The sequence below is a fragment of the Gossypium arboreum genome, chromosome 4, assembly GCF_025698485.1.
Source record: "Gossypium arboreum isolate Shixiya-1 chromosome 4, ASM2569848v2, whole genome shotgun sequence".
NCBI lineage: Eukaryota > Viridiplantae > Streptophyta > Magnoliopsida > Malvales > Malvaceae > Gossypium > Gossypium arboreum.
In genome coordinates, this window is record NC_069073.1 from 42,914,063 (window position 1) to 42,924,770 (window position 10,708).

The 10,708-nt window shown below is 39.5% G+C and overlaps 1 non-coding gene across 1 annotated transcript; it reads right to left on the reverse strand.

The window, feature by feature from the left end:
* Positions 1-6,157: 6,157 nt before the first annotated feature.
* Positions 6,158-6,264, reverse strand: LOC128292337 (small nucleolar RNA R71). The gene has a single exon (XR_008282321.1). It is a non-coding gene; the product is annotated as a small nucleolar RNA R71 (small nucleolar RNA).
* Positions 6,265-10,708: the final 4,444 nt, after the last annotated feature.

Consider the following 10,708-nt stretch of genomic DNA (forward strand, 5'->3'; position numbering starts at 1 on the left):
GAGCAAGAGTGGAGGAACCAGTTCGAGCAGTACCGATGAATATTGTTAGACCATCAATCTGTGGAGACTGTGGTAAGGTACATTTGGGCTAGTGTAGGAAATGTTCCGGTGCTTGTTTCCGATGCGGATCTATGGAGCATAGAGTTAAAGACTATCCTCAGAGAGCTGATCAGGCTCAAGTTGCTATACAGAGGGTTGCTCAACCCATGAGAGGTAGACCACAACCACCGAGAGGACGTGGACAAGGCAGGGGCAGAAATGGAAGTGGTCGAGGTTGAAGGGCACCTGGCAGGGGTGCTGGAAATGCTGAAGCTCGACAGCCAGCGTTGGTGTATGCAGCTCGTTGTCAAGAGGAGGGTGACGCACCTGACGTCATAACTGGTACGTTTTTGGTTTCTAGCATGCCGTATACTGCTTTGGTGGATATTGGATCTACTCATTCCTATGTTGCATGTGCTATATCTGGGTCGTTGGGTGTGCACTCTGAGAATATTGTAAGTGGGGTATCTGTACTAAGTCCTTTGGGTCACTCGGTTAGGGTAGACAAACTGTATAGGGATGTACCCTTAGAAACTCAAGGTAGGACTTTCCCTAGAGATCTGATAGAGTTACCGTTCGGAGAATTTGACTTCATTTTGGGAATGGACTGGCTTGTTAAGCATAAGGCGACTCTGGATTGTGCTGCTAAACGAATGGTGTTAAGGACCACGGAGGGTGAGGAGGTTATGGTGATAGGTGAGCGAAGGGATTATTTGTCCAATGTGGTGTCAGCATTAAGAGCCGAAAAGTGGATTTGGAAAGGTTGTGAGGCCTATTTGGCATTTGTAAGTTAGTCGGAAGAGGAGGGACTGACAGTGGATAAGGTTAAGACTGTAAACGAGTTCTAAGATGTTTTTTCGGAGGAGCTTCCGGGATTGCCTTTGAATCGAGAAGTCGAGTTTGGAATCGACTTGTTGCCTGAAACGGCGCGGTGTCCATCGCACCATATAGGATGGCACCGAAGGAGTTAGTGGAGTTAAAGGCACAAATTCAAGAGTTGTTGGATAGGGGCTTCATTAGGCCAAGCATGTCCCCATAGGGAGCACCGGTGCTATTCGTGAAAAAGAAGGATGGTACGATACAGATGTGCATTGATTATCGCCAGTTGAACAAACTGACGATTAAGAATAAGTATCCACTGCCAAGGATTGCCGATCTGTTCGACTAGCTTAGAGGAGCTTCTGTATTTTCCAAGATCGACCTTCAATCTGGATATCATCAGTTAAGGGTCAAGGAGGCAGATATCCATAAGACGGCATTCAAGACTCGGTATGGTCATTTCGAATTTTTGGTTATGCCATTTGGACTGACGAACGTTCCTGCAGCGTTTATGCATCTGATGAATCGTGGGTTCCAACCATTTTTGGATCGGTTCATAGTCGTCTTTATTGATGATATCCTGGTATATTCTGAAACTAAAGCGAAGCATGATGAGCATCTCCGCATTGTGCTGCAAGTGTTAAGGGAGAAGGAACTCTATGTGAAGTTTAGCAAGTGTGAATTTTGGTTGAGGGAAGTAACCTTCTTAGGACATGTGGTCTCTGCTGAGGGGATTAGGGTGGACCCTCGAAAAATTGAAGCGATTTTGGAGTGGAAGCCGCCTAGGTCAGTGTCAGAAATACGGATTTTTCTAGGATTGGCAGGATACTACAGAAGGTTTGTGGAAGGTTTTTCTGTGATGGCAGCACCTCTGATAAAACTCATAAGGAAAGGAGTACCGTTTGTATGGACTGAGAAGCAGCAGGAAGCTTTTGAGAAGTTGAACTCTGCTTGGAAGAAATCCCAAGTAATATTTTCCTTCGGCACTACCGAGGATACTGTTTTCCACCAATTGTATATAGTGTCTTCAAAAAGGACACAGCACACTTCAAGCATTTCACGGGTGTGCATGACAAATCATCTAACACCCGTGTAGTATTTTCGAGCCAGAACTCGGCTCTTTCAGCGTCATTATCAACTTTAGCTCTGAATTCTTCAGCCCCATACTTTCTAAGCTTATCTACAGCGGCTTTACTGATTCTCATCGATGCCATACCTCGTGGCACATCCTCATCAGGTTGGCTAGGGGGCGGGGGTGGTCTTGGTATATTGGGGCAATTTCTTAGATAATGCCCAAACCATTCATCCATCATATCAAAGAAGGTAGCTTGGGCCTCTTATCGGCCTTCTGATACTAGCCTTCTACTACTAGTAAATACAACTCGTTGTACGGAAGTTGAAGCATGGCTCTCGGCTCCCTCGGACTCATCTTGTGCTTGATTGGAAGACATTTACTACATTCAAAACAATTTAAAAAATTAGGAGACTTCACACTATCAACACTCGAATAATGGCATGTATAGCGAACTTTAACATCCTCTACGGTAGTTCTAGAATCGACTAAATCGTAGCTCTGATACCAATAAATGTAACACCCCTCACCCGTATCCGTTATTAGGATAAGGTTCGAGGTATTACCGGAACTTTACATTTGAAACATATTGAATCGACTTACTAGGTTTAGCTCAGATTTTAAACTTTCAGGCATTCACATCTTGTCCCTTAAATGGGCCTTCAAGGCCCTAAATATACATAGAGATAGTTCGAGATAAGACCAGGAACATTTAATAACTTTAGAAAATTTCCTTACTTAAAAGTGTCACACGCCCGTGCATGATGGGCCGTGTGGTCACCCACGCCCGTGTGACCTAGGCCACGTCCATGCCTCTAACCTGTGGGCAATACTGACTTTTAGGCGCGACCAAGACACACGCCCGTGAGCTCACCCGGTGTCCAAAACTTGAGCATTCTGTTAAATTAACACGGCCGAGACACACGCCCGTGTGTCCTACCCGTACGCTAATTTAACTTAAAGTTTTAGGTGCAGGGGACACACGGCCATACCACACGCCCATAGGGATGGACCGTGTGTCACACACGGACTAGAAACATGTCCGTGTGTCTAACCATGTGGACCTTAATAGGCTATTTTCCAAGCCTTTAGTCACCCTTTCTAGTTCTTCTTCTTAATAGATACCAAATTCAAAGTAAAACATGATTATACACTTGTAAATGATCTTGATAAAGTTAGTTGAATGGAAACCTCATATCATTGGTTTCATACAAAAAGGTTACTTCCCATCTAGTATTTATGGGTTCTTATGTTATTGTTGCACATTCAAAATTTGGCTCGTTTTTGAACTCATTGCCAATTGTAGCAACCCATCATATAAGAACATAAACATGCATATAAAGGCAGGTCATAGCCTACTTTAAAATATGCCAATTTCCATGGCCTTATACAAAAAGATGAATACATCTTTACATGCCTTCATTTGGAAATTCAAATGACACATATAACAAAATACTAAAAAATACTATACATGCCATTGAACAAAATAAACAAAGTCTTTATACCAAAGCTTGTTTAGTTGATAGTGTGTTCACTCTCTAATTGTCTTTCAAAGCGTATGAGTCTTTGAGCTTTGTGAGACAGGGAAAAGAGAGGGGTAAGCATTTACATGCTTAGTAAGCTCAAATAACCAGAAAGTAAACTTACTAAGTAATTAGCATACATCCACACTTAAATCATGAAATCATCAATTATGAAATGATTTCCTATCATATGCACTCAATCAATAAGTTAGTCACATAACAAAACATCATGTAATTTATGTAGATGAGCTCATCATTCATCATCTTATTGACATACATCATATTAATCCCGTTGAGTTTCTAGGAAATCTTGATGGAATACCCATTATCCGTCAATTCTTACGAATGATCATTTCACATATATGCACTCCCGCGAACCTAGGACCTCATGGCAGGATTACCAGTCCATTCTAAACCCCTTATAGCGACAAACACCCTTAATGAGCTCGGATCTGAATTACCAGTCCAGGCTAAATTCAGACCCTAATAGGATTACCCGTCTGGGCTAAATCCTTAATGTACATATATTCTTCAGGAGGCTCGATCATTCAAGGAACACTTGTCCGGGCTAGATCCTTTCCATACTGGAGATCACGGATTACCCGTCCGGGCTAAATCCTTATTGCAACACATGCAGGATCTTTTTACACATATCAATAAGGGTTTATCGATCGAATTCCCTTTGTCAACCTCATCCGAGACATTTTTCACATGTTACCATCAAATATGCATTTCCATGCTAATAATAAATGCATTCATCATGCATTCATAAATCATTCAATTATGCATATTAGGGGTCTATTTAAAGTTATCTGAACTTACCTGGTATTCTTTTCGGGATTGTGTTTCGGTTATTCCGAAACCTTACGTTTATCACGATCGACCTCCGAAATTTGTTCCTCGGGGTCTATAATAGCAAAATTAACTCATTAATACCCTACATTATACAGTTCAAGTTTAATATCCACCCCCAGTCCAAATGACTATTTTGCCCCTAACCCTTCATATTTTTCTGATTTAGTCCCTAGGCTCGTATAATGAAACACATGCACTTTTTATCTCACCCAAGCCTAGCCGAACATTTTTATTTCTTATGGTAGCCCAAATTTTCCATTATTTTCTTATTTCTACCACACATTTACATCTTTTGCAAAGTAGTCCCAATAAGGGTTTCTCATGAAAATCAACTAGGAAAAGATGTTTAATACACATTCATCTTTCATATTCCTCCATAATCCATCAAAATACAAGCAACTCATGCATGGGTAAATTTTTAAACATGAACCCTAACATGAAATATGGGTAGAATTGGAGAGAGCAAGCTACCGGGATTTCAAAAATACAAAGAATATTAAAAACGAGGCTTGAGAGCACTTACTATCGAGCTTGGAAAGCTTGAAACCCTAGCTATGGAGACAAGAGAATTTCGGGAGCTATGGGGAAGAAAATGGCTGATTTTGGCTTGATTTTTCCCATTTTATTTCATTAAAAAGCCAAATGACCAAAATGCCCTCATGCCCTTTCTTTAAAATTTTAACCATGCAAGCCCTTTTTTGTCCAAAAATTTAGAATTTGGGAAAATTTCTCTCCAAGACCTTCTAATTCATAATCTAAAGCAATTTTATACAAATTGCTTCTAGAAACCAAGTTTTGCAATTTATTCAATTTAGTCCCTAATTTCCAATTGGATATTTTATACTTGGAATTTCTTCATGAAACTTTAACACATGCATATATTCATATTCTAGGCCTCATAATAATCATAAAATAAATATTTTGATGTCAGATTTGTTGTCTTGAAACCACTATTCCGACTAGGCCCTATTTCGGGATGTTACACTCTTGGTTCCTTTGGGTTCGACAATCCGATCTTGCTAAAGCTATACTACTGTTCGATAGCTACACTTGCCTTCATCATGATAATAGTTAGTTTCAAGAACGATCAATTATAAATATTTAAAACCTGTGGCGAATATCACGTATCAAGTTTTTGGCGCTGTTGCCGGAGAACTAGGATATTAGGAACACTCGATTTTTACTACTTTAGCCATTTTACTTTTATTGCAATTTAAATTTTTATTTTCTTTTCTAATTCTTCATTTATTCTCTTCTGACAGGTTTTTTTCTAGTTTATGACCAGAAGAAACCCGTCAGGACCATTACTATTTGATAGTGAGATCGGTCGCACAGGTCGCAGAAACCAAAGAGAAATAAGGCGAAGCTTAAGATACACAGAGGAAGAGCAAGAGGACGATATTTCAACCACAACCGAGGAGATGGCTGAAAACCAAGAAAATCCACTACCTCTTGCGATTGCTGCTATCAGAATCCTGCTCCACGTACTATGTATGATTATACTAAACCTTTTTTAACAGGAACTGAATCGAGCATAGTTAGGCCTGCTGTTGTTGCCAATAATTTTGAACTGAAACCTAACACCATTCAAATGATCCAACATTTTTTTCAGTTTGATGGTTTGCAGGATGAGGATCCCAATGCTCACTTGGCAAATTTCTTAGAATTTTGCGACACTTTTAAAATCAATGGCATTTCTGATGACGCCATTCACCTTCGGTTGTTTCTCTTTTCATTAAGGAATAAGGCTAAACAATGGTTAAACTCGTTACCACAAGGGTCAATCGCTACTTGGGAAAAAATGACCGAAAAGTTTTTACTAAAATATTTTCCGCCGGCTAAAACAGCCAAATTACGTAATGATATCTCTTCTTTTGTGCAGATGGATTTAGAAACACTTTACGATGCGTGGGAGAGACACAAGGATCTCTTGAGAAGATGCCCTCACCATGGGTTACCACGTTGGCTATAGGTTCAAACGTTTCATAATGGCCTGAATCCTTCGACTCGACAGATGATCGATGCAGCCACTGGCGGAACCATCAATAATAAAACACCTGAAGATGCTTATAAATTTATAGAAGGGATGTCACTGAATAATTATCAGTGACAAGTCATGAGGACAAAGCCAACGAAAGCAGCCGGTATTTATAACGTTGATTTGGTTACCATGCTCTCTAATCAGGTAGAACTCTTGAATAAAAAAATTGATGGTTTTCTTAGTTCTTCACAGGTTCACCTAGTAATGCAATGCGAAGCAAGTGGAGGTGGATCAAGCAATTCAGATTACCCACTCTATGGCCACAACATGGAGAACGAGCAGTTAAATACATAGGTAATAATCCTCGATCTCAAAATAATCCGTATAACAATACTTACAATGCAAGATGGAGGAATCACCCAAAATTTTCATACGAAGGCCAAGGGAATCAGCGACCACCACCACCTCCAGGCTTCCAACAACCACCCTACCAACAAGAGACAAAGCCGAACCTTGAGGAGATGCTAACAAAATTCATCTCTGTGTCAGAAGCTTGTTTTCAGAATACCGAGACAGTAGTTAAAAATCAACAAGCTTTGATTCAAGGGCTTGAAACTCAGATAGGACAGCTCGCCAAACTAATTTTTGAAATACCACCATGAAGTCTACCTAGTAACACTGAACCGAACCCAAAAGAGCACGTGAAAGCAGTTACACTAAGGAGTGGGAAAGTGTTAGCTGAATCTGAAAAGAAGCCACCACAAGAAGCTGACAGAAAGGAGATCGAACCTGAAAACAATGGCAATCTAATGCCAAAAGAATATAAACCACCAATCCCATACCCAGCGAAGTTGAAGAAAAACCGCATGGATGCACAATTCGGTAAATTTCTTGAACTTTTTAAACAACTGCATATTAACTTACCTTTTATTGAAGCTATATCGCAGATGCCTACATATGCAAAATTTTTAAAGGAGCTTCTAATAAACAAAAGGAAGTTTGAAGACTTATCTACAGTGGAACTTAATGAGGAGTGCTTAGCCATACTCCAAAATAAACAACCAACCAAACTGAAAGATCCAGGAAGTTTTACTATTCCCTGCTTAATTGGTAGTTTGAATGTTGAGAAAGCACTAGCTGATTTAGGCGCCAGCATTAATTTGATGCCATATAAAATGTTTAAACAACTTGGTCTAGGGGAACCTAAACCCACAAGGATGAGTGTTCAATTAGTTGATAGATCTGTTAAATATCCTAGGGGAATTATAGTGGACGTACTTGTGAAAGTAGATAAATTTATATTCCCTATTGATTTCGTTGTGCTTGGCATGGATGAAGATGTTGAGGTGCCTTTAATCTTAGGTAGACCATTTTTAGCCACTGCTAGGGCTGTAATTGATGTGGGTCATGGTAAATTGGTACTTAGAGTAGGTGACGAAGAGATTATTTTTCAAATTTATGATGCCATGAGATTTTCTAGATAACAGGATAAGTCATGTTATTTTATCGACTCTATTGATCATACTACTCAAGGATCTTTTCAGGAAATCGTACACAAGTACATGATGGAACTATGTCTACCTTAAGGAGAGGGGGTGGATGATGATTCTAAGATAGGAACCAAACTACACTCTAATGAAACCTCCTCAAAACTAGCAGAATATGAGGGAATTAAGGTAAAAGATGAACTTAAGAAAAAACCCTCTATTGACGAACCTCCCAAACTGGAACTTAAACAATTGCCGAATCACTTGGAATATGCATTTCTTGGAAATAATTCTACATTATCAGTAATTATTGCATCCAACTTGCAACCCAATGAGAAAGAGGAATTACTCCAAGTATTAAGAGAGCATAAAAGGGTCATAGCTTGGAAAATTTATGACATTAAAGGGATCAGCCCTTCTTGTTGCACCCATAAAATTTTAATGGAAGATGAATATAAACCATTCGTGCAAGCCCAAATACGACTGAACCCTAACATGATGAAAGTTGTTAAAGTTGAGGTAATTAAACTCCTAGATGCTTGAATTATTTATCCTATTTCTGATAGTTCTTGGGTGAGTCCAGTACAGGTTGTTCCTAAGAAAGGAGGCATGACTGTTGTAGCCAATGAGAGGAATGAATTAATCCCAACAAGGACAGTCACAGGTTGGAGAGTGTGCATTGATTATAGGAAGCTAAATGATACCACGAGAAAAAACCACTTTCCCCTTTCATTCATTGGCCAAATGTTGGAAAGATTGTGAGGACACATGTACTACTACCTTTTAGATGGGCTCTCTGGCTATTTCCAAATCCCAGTAGCCCTTAAAGATCAAGAAAAGATGACATTTACATGTCCATACGGTACGTTTTCTTATCGTAGAATGCCTTTTGGATTATGTAATGCTCCTGCTACTTTTCAGCGCTGCGTGATGGCCATTTTTGACGAACTCGTAGAAGACGTCATAGAGGTATTTATGGATGATTTTTTGGTTTTCCATAACTCTTTCCATCTTTTCCTAAGAAATTTAAAACGGGTGTTAATAAGATGTGAAGAAACAAACCTTGTGCTTAATAAGGAAAAATGTCACTTTATGGTTCAAGAAGGTATTGTGTTAGGACATAAAATTTCTAGTAGAGGGATTGAGGTTGATAAATCTAAAATTGAAACCATCGAAAAACTACCTCCCCTGAATTCAATTAAGGCTATTAGAAGCTTCTTAGGACATGCTGGGTTTTATAGAAGATTTATTAAATACTTTTCTAAAATAGCTAAGCCTTTGACTAAATTACTAGAAAAAGATGTGCCTTTTAATTTCGATCAGGAGTGTTTAGAAGCATTTAATACTTTAAAGGATAAACTGACTAAAGCTCCAATTATAATTGCACCTGATTGGAATTCACCTTTTGAACTAATGTGCGATGCGAGTGATTTTGCAGTAGGTGCAGTTTTGGGACAGCAAAGAGATAAACATTTTCAACCTATCTATTATGCTAACAGACTTTGACAGCAGCACAAGAAAACTACACCACCACGGAGAAAGAGTTGCTAGTTGTCGTTTTTGCATTCGATAAATTTAGGTCATATCTAATATTGTCTAAAGTTGTCGTTTATACTAACCATTCCGCTTTTCGCCACCTTTTGACTAAAACTGATGCAAAACCTCTATTCATTCGATGGATCTTATTATTGCAGGAATTTGACTTGGAGATTAAGGATAAGAAAGGAGCTGGAAATCTTGCGGCTGACCATTCCCTAGTTCATTCGGGAATAAATTCATCTTAGTAGCTGTTGATTATATGTCCAAATGGGTTGAAGCCCAAGCTTTACCTACTAATGATGCTAGAGTAGTAGTACGATTCTTTAAGAAACTTTTCTCTCGATTTGGTACACCTAGAGCAATTATCAGTGATAGGGATACTCATTTTTGTAATGCCCAATTTGACAAGACCCTTAAGAAATATGGAGTTCATCACAAAACAGCTACCCTTTATCACCCTTAAACTAGTGGCCAAGTCGAAGTAGCGAACCGAGAGCTTAAACGTATCCTAGAAAAGACAGTAGAATTAAACAGGAAGGATTGAGCGATGAAAGTAGATGATGCTTTATGGGCTTATAGAACTACTTTTAAGACTCCCATAGGAACATCACCTTACAGACTTGTTTATGGAAAAAGTTTTCACCTACCGTTTGAGTTAGAACACAAGGCATTTTGGGCTATAAAATTTCTAAACCTTGACCCCAAACTTGTAGGTGAAAATAGGTTGATGCAGTTGAACGAGTTAGATGAGTGGCAAGCCAATGCATATTAAAATTTGCACCTATATAAGGAAGCGACGAAGCACCGCCACGATGCTCGTTTGAAGCAACAAAGGCAATTTGAAGTTGGAGATCTTGTCCTATTATATAACTCGAGGCTCAAATTGTTTCCTGGAAAGCTTAAATCATGATGGTCAGGTCCTTTCGTAGTTCAAACTGTGTTTCCATATGGCACAGTAGAGGTAAGTCATCCATCACAAGGCACTATTAAGGTAAATGGACATCGTCTCAAAATGTATAACGGTGAGAATTTCAAAGACGATAAAGAGGAGCTACGGCTCCACGAAGTTACCTAAATATACCCACAAGGTAGAGTCGAGCTTAGACTATAAACAAGAGCTTCTCGGGAGGCACCTTGAGCAGTTACGGTGTTAACTTCTTCAAATTTTAGTCTTTAACATTCAATTCACTAACTGAGTCACTGAACACAGGATTTTTAGAACCACACGGCCAGGCACACGGGTGTGCCGTAGGCCATGCACATACCACGAGATGCAACACGACCGTGCGATACGGCCGTGTGAAAATAGAGCAAAAAATGTTTCCCTAACACAGGATCCGATAAAGTTGCCATGACCGTGTAACATGGCTGTGGGCAATCCTACCAAATTAAC